Source organism: Odocoileus virginianus, chromosome 3, assembly GCF_023699985.2.
Source record: "Odocoileus virginianus isolate 20LAN1187 ecotype Illinois chromosome 3, Ovbor_1.2, whole genome shotgun sequence".
In the NCBI taxonomy this organism is placed as follows: Eukaryota; Metazoa; Chordata; class Mammalia; order Artiodactyla; family Cervidae; genus Odocoileus; species Odocoileus virginianus.
The window spans coordinates 24,985,169-25,005,680 of record NC_069676.1 but is presented as its reverse complement, the minus strand read 5'-3'; the positions used below and the strand labels follow the sequence as shown (position 1 = coordinate 25,005,680).

The following is a 20,512-nucleotide window of genomic DNA, read 5'->3' as shown; positions in this document are numbered from 1 at the left end:
GCAATTTGATCTCTGGTTCCTCTGCCTTTTCTAACACCAGCTTGAACATCTGGAAGTTCACAGTTCACGTACATTTGAAGCCTGGCTTGGAGAATTTTGAGCATTACTTTACTAGCATTTGAGATGAATGCAATTGTGCACTGGTTTGAGCATTCTTTGGCATTGCCTTTCTTTGGGATTGGAATGAAAACTGACCTTTTTCAGTCCTGTGGCCACTGCTGAGTTTTCCAAATTTGCTGGCATATTGAAAGCAACATTTTCACAGCATCATCTTTTAGGATTTGAAATAGCTCAACTGGAATTTCATCACCTCCACCAGTTTTGTTTGTAGTGATGCTTCCTAAGCCCACTTAACTTCGCATTCCTGAATGTCTGGCTCTAGGTTGGTGATTACTCCATAGTGATTATCTGGGTCAATTCTGTATAGTTCTCCTGTGTATAATTGCGACCTCTTCTTAATATCTTCTGCTTCTGTTAGGTCCATACCATTTCTGTCCTTTATTGTGCCCATCTTTTCATGAAATGTTCCCTTGGTATCTCTAATTTTCTTGAAGAGATCTCTGGACTTTCACATTCTATTGTTTTCCTCTATTTCTTTGCATTGACCACAAGGAAGGCTTTCTTATCTCTCCCTGATATTCTTTGAAACTCTGCATTCAAATGGGTATATCTTTTCCTTTCTCCTTTGCCTTTTGCTTCTCTTCTATTCACAGCTATTTGTTTTATTTTGTTTTAAATTAATTTATTTATTTTAATTTGAGGCTAATTACTTTACAATATTGTAGTGGCTTTTGCCATACATTCACATGAATCAGCCATGAGGGTACATGTGTTACCTGTTCTGAACCCCCTCCCACCTCCTTCCCCATCCCATCCCTCAGGGTCATCCCAGTGCACCAGCCCTGAGCACTCTGTCTCATGCATCGAACCTGGACTGGCGATTTATTTCACATATGATAATATACATGTTTCAATGCTATTCTCTCAAATCATCCCACCCTCGCCTCTCCCCACAGAGTCCAAAAGTCTGTTCTTTACATTTGAGTCTCTCTTGCTGTCTCACATATAGGGTCATCATTACCATCTTTCTAAATTCCATATATATGCATTAATATGCTATATTGGTGTTTTTCTTTCTGTTTTTCTTCACTCTGTATAATAGGCTCCAGTTTCATCCACCTCATTAGAACTAATTCAAATGCATTCTTTTTAATAGCTGAGTCATATTTCATTGTGTATATACCACAGCTTTCTTTTCCATTCATCTGCCAATGGACATCTAGGTTGCTTCCATGTCCTGGCTATTATAAACAGTGCTGCAATGGACACTGGGGTACACATGTCTCTTTCAATTCTGATTTCCTCAGTGTGTATGCCAAGCAGTGGTATTGCTGGATCGTATGGCAGTTCTAGTTCAAGTTTTTTAAGGAATCTCCACACTGTTCTCCATAGTGGCTGTACTCGTTTGCATTCCCACCAACAGTGTAACAGGCTTTCCTTTTCTCCACACACTCACCAGCATTTATTGTTTGTAGACTTTTTGATAACAGCTATTCTGACTGGCGTAAGATAATACCTCATTGTGGTTTTTATTTGCATTTCTCTGATAATGAGTGATGTTGAGCATCTTTTCATGTCTTTGTTACCCATCTGTATGTCTTCTTTGGAGTAATGTCTGTTTAGTTCTTTGGTCCATTTTTTTATTGGGTCATTTATTTTTCTGGAATTGAGCTGCAGGAGCTGCTTGTATATTTTGGGGATTAATTCTTTGTTAGTTGCTTCATTTGCTATTATTTTTTCCCATTCTGAAGGCTGTCTTTTCATCTTACTTATAGTTCCCTCCATTGTGCAAAAGATTTTAAGTTTAATTAGGTCCCATTTGTTTATTTTGGCTTTTATTTCCATTACTCTGGGAGGTGGGTCATAGAGGATCCTGCTGTGATTTATGTCAGAGAGTGTTCTAGTTTGTTTCATTCTTTTACAAATGGTTGACCGGTTTTCTCAGCACCACTTGTTAAAGAGATTGTCTTTTCTCCATTATATATTCTTGCCTCCTTTGTCAAAGATAAGGTGTCCATAGGTACATGGATTTAACTCTGGGCTTTCTGTTTTGTTCCATTGATCTATATTTCTGTCTTTGTGCTGGTACCATACTGTCTTGATGACTGTAGGTTTGTAGAATAGTCTGAAGTCAGGCACGTTGATTCCTCCAAGATCCATTCTTCTTTCTCAAGACTGCTTTGGCTATTCGAGGTTTTATGTATTTCCATACAAATTGTGAAATTATTTGTTTTAGTTTTTTGAAAAATACCATTGGTAGCTTGATAGGGATTGCATTGTTTTCACAGCTATTTGTAAGGCCTCCTCAGACAACCATTTTGCCTTTTTGCATTTCTTTTTCTTGGGGGTGGTCTTGATCCCTGCCTCCTGTACAATGTCATGAACTTCTACCCATAGTTCTGAATATTTTGAGCTAAAAGCACTTAAGATACAGAAGATTCAGAAAGTGCTTTCTAGCCTCCCCCTTTTCTTGTTAAAAGCATCTCATTAAATTTCCCAGGAGAAGGGGCCTTCCCTGTACCAGGAGGAGGAGAACATTCTTATAACCTGAAACTGAGAGTTGATGCCAAAATGAATCCATCCAAACAACCTACTAAATTAACCCTTATCTCCCCTTAGCTTAATTAGCTTACGCAGTTCACTGCCCCATCCCTCTGCCTTGTCATTTTCTCACACATTTATCAGTTCTTTATTTCAGAAACCAAATATGTAAGCTCTTGGTCCTACTTGTTTCTTCAGGTCTTCAATCTCCTTAGGAGGACTTCTGCATTTATGTCTGCTTTTCTCCCATTAGTCTGTCTTCTGTGAGTTTAATTCTCAGGCTTATACACAGCACCTAAAAGGATAAAACAAAGTTTTTCCTCCCTGACACAGGCTAGGAAAATTTAAAGTTTTGAGGGCTTGGTATTGTATACATTGAATATGTGCTTGTGTGCTTAGCTGCTCAGTCATGTCCAACTCTTTGCAACCCTTTTGACTGTAGCCCACCAAGTTCCTCTGTCCATGGGATTGCTGGGATTTCCCAGGCTAGAATACTGGAGTGGGCTGCCATTTCCATATACATGCATTAAACTAAAAAAAAAAAAAAAAAAAAAAAGAACATCTTTCCTAATTATCAGCCAAAGCCCCGTGCTGTCATAAGAGAAGCTTCTTTATCATAACAGATAAGGGCAGACACTTGGAGAGAATCACAGGAGCCTTCACTGTTACTGGAGAGCTACCACCCACAGATAAAAGTGAAGAGGAGAGTGAAAAAGTTGGCTTAAAACTCAACATTCAAAAACTAAGATCACGGCACTGGTCCCATCACTTCATGGAAAATAGGTGGGGAAACAATGGAGACAGGGACAGACTTTATTTTGGGGGCTCCAAAATCACTGAAGATGGTGACTGCAGCCATGAAATTAAGAGATGCTTGCTCCTTGGAAGAAAAGATAGGACCAATCTAGACAGCGTTATTAAAAAGATCCATCTAGTCAAAGATATGGTCTTTCCAATAGTCATGTATGGGTGTGAAAGTTGGATCATAAGGAAAGCTGAGCACTGAAGAATTGATGCTTTTGAACTGTGGTGTTGGAGAAGACTCTTGAGAATCCCTTGGACTGCAAGGAGATCAAACCAGTCCATCTTAAAGGAAATCAGTCCTGAATATTTATTGGGAGGGCTGATGCTAAGCTGAAACTCCAATACTTTGGCCACCTGATGTGAAGAACTGACTCCTTGGAAAAGACCCTGATGCTGGGAAAGACTGAAGGCAGGAAGAGATGGGGATGACAGAGGATGAGATGGTTGGATGGTTGGATGGTGTCACTGACTTGATGGATATGAGTTCGAGCCAGCTTCGGGAGTTGGTGATGGACAGGGAAGCCTGGCGTGCAGCAGTCCACGGGGTCACACAGAGTTGGACACAACTGAGCAACTGAACTGAACTGACCACCCATGAGAGGCTCAGATCTCTCAAGCTGGAAGCAGGGGAGCCCACTACTAACTAGTCCCTCTTTCTCTCTCATTTTCCTTCACCTGCAGCAGATACAGGTAAAAATGTGTCATGAGTTGTGCTGAAACCTCCTATACCATTATAGAGGGCCATTAGTTAGAACTGGTGGGTTCAAGCAATAAAGAACACAGGTGTCTGAATATCTTCTTTTATATATAAAGCATTACTACTCAGGTCCAGGATACCCAGGAGCAAGACCACGGGGTTTAATCAAGACTAAGTATGCCCTGAGTGTTCTCTTTGCAAGGAAAGCTAAAACACTTGCTTATGGTACAAATATACCATAAATTCAAAATTTATGAACTACTTGAAAATATCAACAAATTTAAAATGAGTGCTATAAAAGCAGTAGAAGTTTATGAAGGATCCAAAAACTGAGGCTGGTTTATAGCAAAAGTTAACTGTAGGGGTGTTTTAGTATTATTTTTTTAAAAATCTGGAAACAAACTAGATATCTAAAAGTAAGGGACTGATTGAGTAAATTACAGCCTACCCATACAATGAAATGTACTTCAGGCACTAAAATTGATATTGGAGGTGTATTTCTTAACATGAAAAGTTGTATAAAAACAGGGGTAGAGGAGTTCAATATAATCCATTTTGCATATGTGGTATATACACTTATTTATTAATATTCTATAAGATACACTGAAAAATGTAATGGCACTCACCAGGTGATATAAATTATACACTTTTTAGCTTCTTTTAGCTTATATAAATTTTCTATAAATTTAATCTTTCTACAGTGAACATGTAATTTTTTAATGTTACCTGTATTAAAAGGAAAAAATGGGATCAGTACTCTTTAAAGATGAAAGCAAGAAAAGGGAAATCGATAAATGTAAAACAAAGACTAAAATTACCGCTACAAGACTCTGTGGGGTAAAAAATGGGAAAGTATTTCAAAAGAAAGATTATCCTTATCATTACATAAATAATTTTTTTAAACTCCCACACACCAGAATTTTGAGTAAAACATCTCAAGGGGAAAGAAAAGTGCAAAGAGTTGAATAATGATGAATGGGTAAAGGTGGGAAGCAGGGAAAGGAGAACAAAGAACAGCCCACAGTTAACAAATTACTACAACCCCCAAGTAAACATTTGCTAAAAAACTCACTCTTCATTATGACTGCTCTGTGAAACCATAGCAAATGTTAATTATGTCTAACATAAACCTAGAACATTCCTAAAAACATATAACAAAATTTATTTTAAAGGAAAGAAAATTTTCATTTCTATTAGCCTATTTTTCCTGTGTACTTAAAGCCGTCAGACTTTAAAAAGATTAGCTTCTGTAGCTTCCCTGAAGGCTCAGCGGTGAAGAATTCACTGACAATGCAGGAGACCCAGGTTCAATCCCTGGGGTGGGAACATGCCCTGGAGAAGGAAATGGGAGAAGGAAACCTACTCTAATATTCTTGCCTAGAGAACGCCATGGACAGAGGGGCCTGGTGGGCTACAGTCTATGGGATCACAAAGAGCTGGACACAACTGAGCCATTAAGTGCAGCGCAGCTTCTGTTGTGCCCAACTTTCTCGTTACACTGACTGTTATCAGGGGCAATGACATTGCTCTAAGCATTTTCCTGAGTCTGCTTGATCTCCAGGACAATCAAGATTCCACAATTACTGTTGAAGGGTCACCATATTGAAACAATGACAATAACTGGCAGCCCAGCATCTCATGTCACTTGCCTTGCTGAGATGACCTGGGTTACCTGAGCAAGGACCTTTCATTCTCTTTCTGGTTTCAACTGCCCTACCATGAGGGTCATTATTGTTGCTTTAATTCAGATATTGTCTGGTATCTTCAGTTCCTTTGATCATTTTGCATACATTTTTTCTTTTAGAAAAATGAAAGAACAGTCCCTTTTTGCTGCTAAATAAGCATGAGCCACACAGTTACTTTTCAGGCAGGAGACACAGCACTGGAAACTACATTTTAAAATTGCTATCTGTTTAAAAATAGGGCCTCTTTTTTTTTTTTTTGCAAGGTTATAGTGAAATGAAAATGAAAATTAAGGAGTAATAGAGGAGTAACAGAGGACTTTAAAAGAAAATAAGAGAAAAAAAATTTTAAAAAGAAAAAATTTTTAATTAAAAAATAGTAAAAATATATGAAAATGAAAGTTAAGGAGTAATAGAGGAGTTATAGGGAAGCAACCTAGATGGATAGCAGACGAATGGATAAGGAAGCTGTGGTACATACACACAATGGAATATTACTCAGCCATTAAAAAGAATTCATTTGAATCAGTTCTAATGAGATGGATGAAACTGGAGCTCATTATACAGAGCGAAGTAAGCCAGAAAGATAAAGACCAATACAGTATACTAACACATATATATGGAATTTAGAAAGATGGTAACGATAACCCTATATGCAAAACAGAAAAAGAGACACAGATGTACAGAACAGACTTTTGGACTCTGTGGGAGAAGGCGAGGGTGGGATGTTTCAAGAGAACAGCATCAAAACATGTATATTATCTAGGGTGAAACAGATCACCAGCCCAGGTTGGATGCATGAGACAAGTGCTCGGGCCTGGTGCACTGGGAAGACCCAGAGGGATGGGGTGGGGAGGGAGGCGGGAGAGGGGATCGGGATGGGAAATACATGTAAATACATGACTGATTCATGTCAATGTATGGCAAAACCACTACAATATTGTAAAGTAATTAGCCTCCAACTAATAAAAATAAATGGGAAAAAAAGTTCACTAAAAAAAAATAAATAAATAAAAATACTTTCTCATTAAAAAAATAAACAAACAAAGTTGCTATCTGAACATCACTAGCTCTCTGCCTTGCTAACTCAGTTAACAGACTTTCACTGTTCTGATATTTTCCATATGTGAAACCTTTGTAGGGAGGACACAGCTGCATGCATCACCATTTCTCCGAGGTAATGACTGTGAAATTAGACAATGGGGGACACCCAAAACCCTTTACTGTGGGGTCCTCAAGCCCTCTGTTACTTCTCCTTGGCCAATAGTTCCCAAACTTTCACGTGCATCATGATCATCTGACAGGCTATTAAAAATCAGTCTGCCCAGGCCCACTGAAGCAGACTCTGAGCTGATCGGGTGAGAAATTCCCCCTCATTTGTTTCTGGAATAGGGCACCTTAAAGACTTGTGGTTTGGAGAGTCCCTCTAAGATCAAAAAAAGCCCAGATCACTGCTAGTTTCTGAAGCTCTAAGGACACTAAAAAGAGAGAAATGTGAAAAAGCAATTTCAATAATGATGTGTTTATTTGATAAACACCTACAAAATATGTATATGCATGTATATGTATTTGTATATATTGTCATATGTATATATTTGGATACATATGAACATGCATAATACATTTCTATAATTGCACTATTCATGTGAAATTTTAGTAGGTATTTTTTAAATCCCTTCAAATACCACTACAGGCAGCATGGACTATTAATGGGCCAAACATTTAAAATTGTACAGTGAGTACATTCTTAGCATTTCTCACTGTATCACTGTGCTTGTAAGTATTACCTAATGCAGAGGTAATATCAAAAGTCTGAATCTGAGGTCCCATGAATGAGAGTGAGAACAGGGTTAAACGTTCCACTTGCCACCTCCAACTCCCAAGGTAGGCAAGCACTTAGAGATAACGAACTTAGAATATCCATCACAGTACCCAGAACACAACAAATACTAGCTGTAACTATAATTAGCTCCTACTCACTTCCCACAATGCTGTGAGGTAATATGTAAATGAGTTAACAGTTTAAAAATTCCTGTTTTCTATATAAAAGTCTCAACAAGATATCTCCATCTACCAACTTGTAAAAACCATTATTGGGTTGAATGTGAATTTGACTACATCACTCACTCAGTGTCTGTTTCATTATCAATTCAGTCTCTGTCATGTCCAACTCTTGTGACCCCATGGAATGCAGCATGCCAGGCCTCCTTGTCCTTCACCAGTTCCCGAAGCTGGCTCAAACTCATGTCCATTGAGTTGGTGATGCCATCCAACCATCTCATCCACTGTATCCCCTTCTCCACCTGCCCTCAATCTTTCCTAGCATCAGGGTCTTTTCCAATGAGTCAGTTCTTCCCATTAGTTGGCCAAAGTATTGGAGTTTCAGCTTAGCATCAGTCCTTCCAATGAATATTCAGGACTGATTTCCTTTAGGATGGACTGGTTTGATCTCCTTGCAATCCAAGGGACTCTCAAGAGTCTTCTCCAACACCACAGTTCAAAAGCACCAATTCTTCAGCACTCAACTTTCTTTATAGTCCAACTCTCACATCCATACATGACTACTGGAAAAACCATAGCTTTGACTAATGGACCTTTGTTGGTAAAGTAATGTCTTGCTTTTTAATGTGCTCTCTGGGTTTGTCATAGATTTTCTTCCAAAGAGGAAGTGTCTTTTAATTTCATGACTGCAGTTACCATCTGCAAAGATTTTGGAGCCCTAAAAAAACAAAGTCTGTCACTGTTTCCATTGTTTCCCCATCTATCTGCCATGAAGTGATTCTTGCCTTGAGAATCCCATGAACAGTATGAAAAAGAAAAAATATAGGACACTGAAAGATGAACTCCCCAGGTCAGTATATGCCCAGTACGCTACTGGAGATCAGTGGAGAAATAACTCCAGAAAGAATGAAGAGACGGAGCCAAAGCAAAAACAACATCCAGTTGTGGATATGACTGCTGATGGAAGCAAAGTCCGATGCTATAAAGAGCAATATTGCATAGGAATCTGGAATGTTAGGTCCATGAATCAAGGCAAATTGGAAGTGGTCAAACATGAGATGGCAAGAGTGAATGCTGACATTTTAGGAATCAGTGAACTAAAATGGACTGGAATGGGTGAATTTAACTCAAATGACCATTATATCTACTACTGTGGGCAAGAATCCCTTAGAAGAAATGGACTATTCCATCATAGTCAACAAAAAAGTCCAAAATTCAGTGCTTGAATGCAATCTCAAAAATGATAAATTCTCTTCCTGTTTCCAGGGCAAATCATTCAATATCACAGTAATCCAAGTCTATGCCCAGACCAGTAATGCTGAAGAAGCTGAAGTTGAATGGTTTGATGAAGATCTACAAGACCTTCTAGAACTAACAACCAAAAAAGATATCCTTTTCATTATAGGGGACTGGAATGCAAAAGTAGGCAGTCAAGAAACACCTGGAGTAACAGGCATTTGGCCTTGGAGTATGGAATGAAGCAGGGCAAAGGCTAACAGAGTTTTGCCAAGAGAACACTCTGCTCATAGCAAATGCCCTCTTCCAACAACACACCAGAAGACTCTACACATGGACATCACCAGATGGTCATACCGAAATCAGATTGATTATATTCTTTGCAGCCAAAGATGGAGAAGCTCTATACTGTCAGCAAAAACAAGACCAGGAACTGAGTGTGGCTCAGATCATGAACTCCTTATTGCCAAATTCAGACTTAAATTGAAGAAAGTAGGGAAAACCACTAGATCATTCAGGTATGACCTAAATCAAATCCCTTACGATTATACAGTGGAAGTGACAAACAGATTCAAGGGATTAGATCTGATAGAGTGCCTAAAGAACTATGGGGTGAAGCAGTTTGCCATGACTTTTGCATCTCCAGGCTTCCCTGATAGCTTAGTTGGTAAAGAATCTGCCTGCAATGCAAGAGACCCCAGTTCGATTCCTGAGTTGGGAAGACCTGCTGGAGAAGGGGTAGACTACCCACTCCAGTATTCTCGGGCTTCCCTTGTGACTCAGTTGATTAATCTGCCTGCAGTGCGGGAGACCTGGGTTCAATCCCTCGGCTGGGAAGATCACCTGGAGAAGGGAAAGGCCACCCGCTCCAGTATTCTGGCTGGAGAATTCCTTGGGCTGTATAGTCTATGCGGTCGCAAAGACTTGGAAATGACTGAGCAATTTTTACTTTCACTTTGCATCTCCAGAAACCCAACAGGAGCTTAGTTGTTAAGATGAACTCAAGCATATAGTTCTTTTGTTAGTTATTAATGGCCCCATTCCACCAAAATTAAATTTCCACAGCTGCCAACCACAAAAGCTCAGTTGTCTCCGGAATGCTAGAGCCAGAGTCTGATTCAATGATGAACAATGTAGTTCACCTTCAGCTATAAACAATTACTCAGAGAGGGCAACTCAACCCTCCAGAGCTCACTGAGGAAGGAAACAGCATCAAGAAAACTCCTCACAATTTTTTTGTTATAACATCAGATTACCAAGCGCATTGATGATCTCCAAAGGCAATGAAAGAAAACAATAAATCTCTCCCCAACCCCCACTACCTCAACCTCAGTTCAGTTTTTAAGATTACAGATTGAATTTAAAACAGTCATATTTATTGTCAGGGAAATTATAACATCTAATACACATGTAATGCTTTTATGTGTTAGCTACTTTACAAGTATTATTTTGCTTAATCATCACAGCATAGCTACAATGTAGGTAAAAAGTGAAAGTATTAGTCGCTCGGTCATGTTCAACTCTTTATGAACCCATGGACTGTAGCCCACCAGACTCCTCTGTCCTTGGAATTCTCCACGCAAGAATACTGAAGTGTGTTGCTATTCTCTTCTCCAGAGGATCTTCCTGACCCAGGGATTGAACCCAGGTCTCCTGCATTTCCACAGATTCTTAACCATCTGAGCCACCAGGGAGGCAGTTAATATTAAATCCATTTTACAGATAAAATAACTGAGGCTTAGTAAGGTTAAGTAACTTATCAAAGTCACACAACCAGGATCTGAATCAGTCTACCTCCAGAGTTCATGATTTAGAACATAGGTTCTAGAACATGTATTATGAACATAGGAGAATTTCATTTCATTACTTTTGGTGAAAAAAAGATTTTTAAACAGCAAGATTATATATTTTTAAAGATGTATATGTGCATAAAATATATTATACCCACATTAATCTATAGAAAAATATCTGAAAGGTATTTTAGAGGCATTAATAATCTTTATTTTTGACAGATGGAGTCAAGAGGGAGAATTAATTCTTTGTTACCTATAGTTTCTACTTTGTCACAGGAATTATATTGCTTTTGACATATTGTTTGGATGATTTAAAAAAACAAAGTTACTTTAGTTATAAAATAACAAGCCAGAGTCTATATTAACAGAGATGGAAATCATGGAACAGACATATATTAATGATGAAATTAATAGAAAGAAAAATTGAAAAGGCCTGGATAAAAATTTTAAAAATGGGAAATAGGTATGGATTCATAAAAGTCATACTAGAAAAGTCTTATGGTTATACTTGAAATTGTTAAACATATGTACTGGGGAATCCAGCATTTTCTGAGGAGAATTTTATAAATCAATTTCTTTATAATTCACAAATGGAAGACAGAAAGTATTATTATACTAGCCATGCAAAGACAAGAGTCCATATATCTTAATAAGAAATTAACATTCCTGTGCAACAACAATCACAGAATCTGACCTCTCGCCTCCCTCTGGAAGGAAATTACATGTTCCAAATTCCTCTGACTCTGGATAACTTAGCATTAAATCAAACAGTTGAAAGTAGGTAAAGACTTAATATTTCTGATAGGAAATTCTTTGTGAATCTAAGAGAAAATCTCCATGGTTCCACAAACTTGTCAATTCCATGCTATCTTCCTGAAACCTCTATTCTTTTAACCACTTAAATTTATTGCTGATTGAAATTTGTATCAGTTATGATAATAGCTACTATATAGTATAATTCATTTATAATTTTAATAATTCAGCCTATATCATTGCCCACATACAATAACTTTCTAAAATAGAAAAAGTGAGTGGAAATCTGTGTTTAGTCCCACACTTGGTTGCACTAATGTTTTTCTCAGCACACCACCTCTCAGAGCAGAGCTGTGGGAGGCTAATCTTTATTCCTTTGGCCTTTCTGTCTGAGGTCAAGAGAGTGAGGATATATTCAGTGAGCATTAATTTACAAGTTGAGGGTTACAGGTAGAAATCATTCAATGTCTCCTACAGGCAGAGAAATGAGGTACTAAAAAAAAAGAAAGGGTCAATAATTTAGTCACTTGAAGGATCAGTGTGCAGCAATGTGTGTCAAAAAAACTTTTTTAAAAAGTAAATTTATGCTTCTCATACAAAAACAAACTGAATACATGTCAAGACTTTATTTATAACTCATTCATTAATGATAGAATCAGTAAGATATCAACAAAATTCAAATGAGTATTCAGAGGACTCATGATACATGAGCATTGCTGATATGAATTTGCTAATAGATGCAAAAATGGTCAATACTCAAGGGCAACAAAATACAGTTTTTGGAGTCTTCTTTGAGGGATATCAGTTACACTGCCACTCTTCTAACAAAATTTATTTGCATCTTATTAAACAGAGACCGTTCACTTTACCACAAACATCAGACTTCCACATCATCCAGAAATCTTTGTGCCAATTTCTAAATATTTCACAGGATTTTTATCAGCCAAGTTGGGCTAAGGGTATCTCCCTCATTGCATTACAGGTCACCAAGCGCTCTAACAACCCACTTCTTCCCCTTACCTGGTTCTTCTAAATCACTGGCACACACAAATTCCCCTTGAAGTTATGGTTTTCAGGATCTGAATTTTAATTTGTAATACATATAGCACTAACAATACACTATTGAGCTTGCCGGGTGGTTCAGATGGTAAAGAATCTGCCTGCAATGTAGGAGACCTGGATTCAAGCCCAGTGTCAGGAAGATCCCTGGAGAAGAAAATGGCTATCCACTCCAGTATTCTTGCCTGGAGAATTCCAGGGACAGTAGGACACGACTGAGTGACTAACATACACACCAATACACTATTAGATTTGTGTAGTGAATGCAACACTTTTAATACTTTAAGACTCTAAGGTTTCAAGCTGATTAGAAATATTGCAATAAAACTTCAACATCCCAGAGATATACACAAGAACTATGAGACCCATAGCAGATAGAAGCAAATGTTTCCATAATGACTATCTGCCTCCCTGCACAGTCCCTAATTCCTCAAGCCTCTGAATACTTCCTGCACTTCTACCCTAGACATTTGGTCTTGAATTGCCTTTCCATGCAGTTGTGAAATTTGAACTTACTCTATTCAAGTAACTATGAGTGTAACATCATCCCTTCTGTTTAAATCACTGCAGCAGAGGAAATGTTGAGGTCATTGATTAAGCCCTCCAACGGCTTTGATTATGGCCTTGATAATCTGACTATACAGGACAGTTCATACTAAATCTAGCTAAAAGGTCCATACAGTCAAAGCTATGGTTTTTCCAGTAGTCATGTATGGATGTGAGAGTTGGACCATAAAGAAGACTGAGTGCCGAAAAATTGATGCTTTCGAACGGTGGTGCTGGAGAAGACTCTTGAGAGTCCCTTGGACTGCAAGGAGATCAAGCCAGTCAATCCTAAAGAAAAATAACACTGATATTCACTGGAAGGACTGATGCTAAAGCTGAAGCTCCAATAATTCAGCCACCTGATGCAAAGAGCCGAGTTATTTGAAAAGACCCTGATGCTGGGAAAGATTGAAGGCAGGAGGAGAAGGTGGTGACAGAGAATGAGATGGTTGGATGGTATCACCAACTCAATGAATATGAGTTTGAGCAAGCTCTGGGAGATAGAAAAGGACAAAGAAGGCTGGTGTGCTGCAGTCCATGGGGTTGCAAAGAGTCCAGACATGACTTAGCGACTGAACAACAGGAAACATCCACAGATAATAAATTCACAGATATCATACAATAACTGACAATCATAGCAGCTCCATTACCATTATGCTGGCAACATAAATTAAAACATCTGCTAGTGTTCCTTTAGGTTGTGTTGTTTGAATAGTTTGTTATTTTTATCGTAATTATTCTTATGAGATATATATATATATATGGGATATATATATATAAATGGGTTGGAGTCATTGAGTGCAGCATTGCCTGAATGGGACCTTTTGAAGGAGGTTGCCATTATCTTCATTACTGCCACCATAGTTTGGCCTCAGGTAAATAACAGGGAGGGAACACAGCCCCACCCATCAATAGAAAATTGGATTAAAGATTTACTGAGCATGGCCCTGCCCATTAGAACAAGACCCAGTTTCCCCCTCAGTCAGTCTCACCCATCAGGAAGCTTCCATAAGCTTCTTATCCCTAACCATCAGAGGGCAGACAGAATGAAAACCACAATCACAGAAAACTAACCACACTGATCACAGAGACCAGTCTTGTATAGCTCAATGAAATTATGAGCCAAGACATGTAGGGCCACCCAAGATGGTCATGGTGGAGAGTTCTGACAAAACCTAGTCCACTGGAAAAGAAAATGGCAAACCACTTCAGTATTCTTGCCTTGAGAACCCCATGGACAGTATGAAAAGGCAAAAAGATAGGACCCTGAAAGATGAACTCCCAACTGGATCAGTAGGTGCCCAATATGCTACTGGAGAAGAGTGGAGACATGACTCCAGAAAGAATGAAGAGATGGAGCCAAAGCAAAAATAACATCCAGTTGTGGATATGATGGGTGATAGAAGTAAAGTCCGATGCTGTAAAGAGCAATAATACAAAAAAATAAAATAAAAAAAGAGCAATTTGCATAGGAAGCTGGAATGTTAGGTCCATGAATCAAGGCAAACTGGAAATGGTCAAACAGGAGATGGTAAGAGTGAACATCAACATTTTAGGAATCAGTGAACTAAAATGGACTGGAATGGGTGAATTTAACTCAGATGACCATTATATCTACTACTATGGGCAGGAATAACTTAGAAGAAATGGAGTAGCCCTCATAGTCAACAAAAGAGTCAGAAATGCAGTACCTGGAGGCAATCTCAAAAACAATCTCAGAATGATCTCTGTTCATTTCCAAGGCAAACCATTCAATATCACAGTAATTCAAGTCTATGCCCAGACCAGTAATGCTGAAGAAGTTGAGGTTGAGCAGTTCTATGAAAACCTACAAGATCTTCTAGAACTAACACCCAGAAAAGATGTCCTCTTCATTAAAGGTGACTGGAATGCAAAAATAGGAACCTAGCTCTTGACTTAATAGGCAAATTTGGTCTTGGAGTACAAAACAAAGCAGGGCAAAGGCTAACCGAGTTTTGCCAAAGGAACGCACTGGTTATACCAAACACCCTCTTCCAACAACACAAGAGAAAACTCTACACATGGACATCAGCAGATGGCCAATACTGAAATCAGATGGATTATATTCTTTGCAGCCAAAGATGGAGAATCTCTCTATACAGTCAGCGAAAATAAGACCAGGAGCTGAGTGTGGCTCAGATCATGAACTCCTTATTGCCAAAATTCAGACTTAAATTGAAGAAAGTAGGGAAAGCCACTAGACCTTTCAGGTAGGACCTAAATCAAATCCCTTGCAATTATATGGTAGAAGTGACAAATAGATTCAAGGGATTAGATCTGATAGACAGAATGCCTGAAGAACTATGGATGGAGGTTCATGACATTGTACAGGAGACAGTGATCAAGACCATCCTCAAAGAAAAAGAAATGCAAAAAGGCAAAAAGGTTGTCCGAGGAGGCCTGCAAATAGCTGAGAATAGAAGAGAAGCAAAAGGCAAAGGAGAAAAGGAAAGACATACCCATTTGAATGCAGAGTTCCAAAGAGTAGCAAGGAGAGATAAGAAAGGCTTCCTCAGTGATCAACGCAAAGAAATAGAGGAAAACAACAGAATGGGAAAGACTAGAGATCGCTTCGAGAAAATTAGAGATACCAAGGGAACATTTCATGCAAAGATGGGCTAAATAAAGGACAGAAATGGTATGGACCTAACCGAAGCAGAAGATATTAAGAAGAGGTGGAAAGAATACATGGAACCTATACAAAAAAAGACCTTCATGACCCAGATAACCACAATGGTGTGATCACTCACCTAGAACCAGACATTCTGCAATGCAAAGTCAAGTGGGCCTTAGGAAGGATCACTACGAACAAAGCTAGTGGAGGTGATGGAATTCCAGTTGAGCTCTTTCAAATCCTAAAAGATAATGCTGTGAAAGTGCTGCACTCCATTTGCCAGCAAATCTGAAAAACTCAGCAGTGGCCACAGGACTGGAAAAGGTCGGTTTTCATTCCAATCCGAAAGAAAGGTAATGTCAAAGAATGCTCAAACTACTGCACAATTGCATTCATCTCACACACTAGCAAAGTAACACTCAAAATTCTCTAAGCCAGGTTTCAATAGTACGTGAACTGTGAACTTCCAGTTGTTCAAGCTGGTTTTAGAAAAGGCAGAGGAACCAGAGATCAAATTGCCAACATCTGCTGGATCATCGAAAAAGCAAGAGAGCTCCAGAGAAACATCTACTTTTGCTTTATTGACTACACAAGCCTAAGCCTTTGACTGTGTGGATCACAACAAACTGTGGAAAATTCTGAAAGAGATGGGAATACCAGGCCTCCTGACTTGCCTCCTGAGAAATCTGTATGCAGGTCAAAGCAACAGTTAGAACTGGACATGGAACAACAGACTGGTTCCAAATAGGGAAAGGAGTACATCAAGGCTGCATATTGTCACCCTGTTTATTTAACTCATATGCAGAGTATATCCTGCGAAATTCTGGGCTTGATGAAGCACAAGCTGGAATCAAGATTGACAGGAGAAATATCAATAACCTCAGATATGCAGATAATACCACCCTTCTGGCAGAAAGTGAAGAAGAACTAAAGAGCCTCTTGATGAAAGTGAAAGAGGAGAGTGAAAAAGTTGGCTTAAAGCTCAACATTCAGAAAACCAAGATCACGGCATCTGGTCCCACCACTTCATGGTAAATAGATGGGGAAACAATGGAAACAGTGAGAGACTTCATTTTCTTGATCTCCGAAATGACTGCAGATGGTGACTGAGCCATGAAATTAAAAGACACTTGCTCCTTGGAAGAAAAGCTATGACCAACCTAGACAGCATATTAAAAAGCACAGACATTGCTTTACCAACAAAGGTCCATCTAGTCAAAGCTTTTGTTTTTCCAGTAGTCATGTATGGATGTGAGTTGGACTATAAAGAAAGCTGAGTGCTGAAGAATTTATGCTTTTGAACTGTGGTGTTGGAAAAGACTCCTGAGAGTCCCTTGGGTTGCAAGGAGATCCAGCCAGTCCATCCTAAGTGAAATCAGTCCTGAACAGTCATTGGAAGGACTGATTCTGAAGCTGAAACTCCAATACTTTGGCCACCTGATGCGAAGAACTGACTCATTTGAAAAGACCCTGATGCTGGGAAAGATGGAGGGAGGGAGGGAGAAGGGGACGACAGAGGATGAGATGTTTGGATGGCATCACCAACATGATGGACACGAGTTTGAGTAGGCTCTGGGATTTGGTGATGAACAGGTAAGCCAGGCGAGCTATAGTCCATGGGGTTTCAAAGTCAGACATGATTAAGCGACTAAACGAAACTGAAGATTTCCCAAACATGCAGCAAACTCACAAGCAACAATTGGATTCACATTTTGAGTCCACAACATCAATACTTTCACCCTGCATTATAGCAATACAGTGATAGAAATTAATGAAGTGGCAGGAAGATACAGGGAGAAAATTGAAACAAAGAAAGAGAAAGTTGTCACAGTTTTGAACTACAGATGGTGCATCCTCACCAAAAGACTCCAAAGATTAAAAATCTACTGATGCAGGACAGCTATGGAAGTAGACAGGGAGAGGAAGCGGGCAAAGCTCTCTGCATGAGAGGAAGGAAGCAGATTTTCTCTTTGAAAAGCAGATGAAGGTTAAGCCCTTGGGGAACTCTGACTGATGATTCTCTTTCATGAACCAGCACATCATAAACACATTTCCTTTTAGAAGTGGCATCACCATTTCATTTCATGTTCAAGGTCACTAAAATGCTCCAAAAATATGCTTGAAGCAGGAGCAAGAAAAAGAAAGCCAAAAAAAAAAGCAGTTTTGACAACAAAATGATGATGAACAGGTACATTGCACAGTGGCTCAAGGCTCTCATCCTGACAGGTCACTTAGCCCCTGTGGATGTGGCCTTTGTGTCTCTTCTATTGATTCGGCTTATTTTCAGTAACTGCAGATTCATGAGATGAAAGATGACATAGGACATGCACAGTAATCAGAGCAATTAGTTTTGGAAGATCACGTAATACTGATACTAATAACAAAAGAACACAATTAAGAAAATAAAAAAAACTGAAAGTCTGATGTTTCTTTAGGGTCACTGTCAGAGACTCTGGACAAGCAAAGTTATAGTGAGCCTCAACTGCTTTGGGGAGTGAGGCAGAAATGGCCCCAGTTATGTTAAAGCCAAACTTGAGGATACCTTGGATGTTATTTACTTCTTAGTATTTAATTCAGTACTACCTCTTGTTTTTTCTTTTCCTGGGGCCTCACTGATACCTATTATTACCCCTTTATTTCATTTCTGTGCAATCTGCAGTTCCCTGACAATCTCCCTGCTGCTGCAACAACTCCCCATATGGTCTCCTGCCCTCTGGTCACTTTCAAAGTTCAGTCCAGTCTGCATTCCATTGCCAGATCCATCTTGCTAAACTATCAGTTCTTAAATGACTTGTTCCACTGACTATTCTCCTAGCTGTTTAACTATCTGCCCCTTCCCTCCAGTTCTTCCCCACTAATAGAAAACACGCCTTTATTCTAACAGCAACAACAGCAATCACAGTAATAGTCTATCCTCTTAAGCATAGTGTCCTCTGCAGCTACCGCTATACTCACGTCTTCTCCTTCGCCATCACCATTGGGAAAGCATGATCTTCACTCAGGGCAGCAAAATAAATAAACAAATTTTTAAAAATTATAAGGTGTATTTAAAAAAAAAAAACCACTTTCCCATAAATGAAAGAAACAACTCTGTCATTTATTATGTCTTTTGCTCACCCTGATGTCCATATGTAATTGGCACATGAGAATGTTCACACACAATCAATTATATCAACATATCTGGAAGGTTCTAGATGAGTCATTCCAGCAACTTAAATTCTCTCTACATTTACAACATATTTGAAGATATTTGAGGGAAAATGAGACAAAAAAACAATCAATTTTTAAAGAATTTGGATACATGTATAGTCATTATATTTTATATTATTCATTTTCAGTATAATTTTCATTATCTCTGACAATGTTTTATAAAATACTCAAGGCATATTTGGTAATACAGCAACATTCATATAATCAATGATGGAACAGGGATATGACATAAGAAGGAACACTGAATATATTCTAGGTTTATCAATATTATTTCTACAATATATTACGTATTCACAAATACATACATGCACATATATGTGTACATATGTTGTTAATTGTTTAATCACTAAGTCATGTCTGACTCTTTGACAACCCCATGGATGGTAACCCACCAGGCTCCTCTGTCCATGGGATTTCCCAGTCAAGGATATTGGAGCAGATTGCCATTTCTTGTACACAGTCTATAAACATACATATACACATACATACACCTATAACAGAAGCTAATATTTATCAGTCATCCCCTACAAGCCAAGCATTTCTAAATTCTTTAAATGCATTAACTAATTTAGTCCTCATAACTTTAGTTCACATTAGCATCCATGCTTACACAGACAAGGAAACTGAAACAAAAGAAATGTAGTTATTGTGCAACATCTCCTGCAGAACTTATTTGGAAGACAAGCAGTTTGACTCCAGAATCCATGTTCTTACCCAACAGTAAAAACAGATACATACAAATTCACATTTATAAAACAGGTTTACCTGCTTCAGCCTGAACACTCTCTTGTCTAAATTAACCACTGAGCAAGCCTTTTATTATACACTGAAAAAAATGAAACAACTGCAATAATTGTTCAAATAAACAACTGAAAAATATTGTTCCAAACTGAAACTGTTTGGAAAATCTGGAGCAAGCTAATCCACTGAGGTTTGAACATACTGTATTAAAGAATTTTTTTCCTCTTGTCTTTAACGCTGTTTGGAGTTTTCATGAGCTGTGAAGACTCAAGGGAACAAGTCAAAGTATCCTTGCAGAAATTCTGAACACCAGTAAAACTAGCTGTCAAGCATAAATCGGTGTCTAGCTATTTTCCAACCTATTTATAAAAGTGCAGCTGTGAAATAGATCTAAAATACAAATCTGAGCACATTTATCGGAAGATGGTACTTTAAGCAATAACCTTTTCAAACAAATGCCGTCTGTCTGTCAAAAGCAAAATAATTGCATTGTGTCAGAATGCTGGGGGTGGAGTATTTAAGTTACCCACATAGCTGCTATGATAAATAGTGGAATTTCACCTGATGTCAGCTTCATTGTTGCTACCCTGGGGCTTAACACTAGCACTGGCCTGGATCTGGTTTTTATTGAAAGAAGAAATGTGTCAGGACCAGACACTGTTTCTGGATTTCCAGTGAATACTCTCAGAGGTTCTAACATTTCATGCTTAAGATGAATTCAGTCTCCAGGATTTACCCTAGCATATGTTCCATG

At 38.6% G+C, this 20,512-nt stretch overlaps 1 long non-coding RNA gene across 10 annotated transcripts in view; it reads right to left on the bottom strand.

The window, feature by feature from the left end:
- Positions 1-20,512, bottom strand: part of LOC110128585 (uncharacterized) — a 146,402-nt gene that overhangs the window by 8,810 nt on the left and 117,080 nt on the right. For 7 of the 10 annotated variants that reach the window (XR_011486782.1, XR_011486789.1, XR_011486781.1 and 4 more), the window contains one exon: positions 1,134-2,896. The exons of 2 other annotated variants lie outside the window; for them this stretch is intronic. This is a non-coding gene — a long non-coding RNA (uncharacterized lncRNA). Of the gene's footprint in view, positions 1-1,133; positions 2,897-20,512 lie in introns of those variants that run through there. One more of the 10 variants, XR_011486783.1, reaches the window with a different exon arrangement.